Here is a 254-nt window from a genome sequence, read left to right on the forward strand (position 1 = left end):
GTGGTTTAAATGGATCTTTTGGAGTTTCTAGAGCCAAGTGTTTTCTATAGAGAGTGCGAGTTTCCCGTTGGAGTGAGCTCTGAATAAAAAGTTACGAATTTTTGAAGGGAAGCGTGCAGTTTCATCTCAGAAATCTGTACAATATGAGTCAATAGAGCTGATCGAGTGCTCAGTTTCTTGGTTCTGTTGCAGATTGTAGCATTTCTAACCTCAATTTCCAACTAGGTTTTCTTTAAACGTCAAATTTGACATCT

Source organism: Dendroctonus ponderosae, unplaced genomic scaffold (assembly GCF_020466585.1).
Source record: "Dendroctonus ponderosae isolate FM_Combo_2020 unplaced genomic scaffold, Dpon_F_20191213v2 Dpon_F_20191213_11, whole genome shotgun sequence".
In the NCBI taxonomy this organism is placed as follows: Eukaryota; Metazoa; Arthropoda; class Insecta; order Coleoptera; family Curculionidae; genus Dendroctonus; species Dendroctonus ponderosae.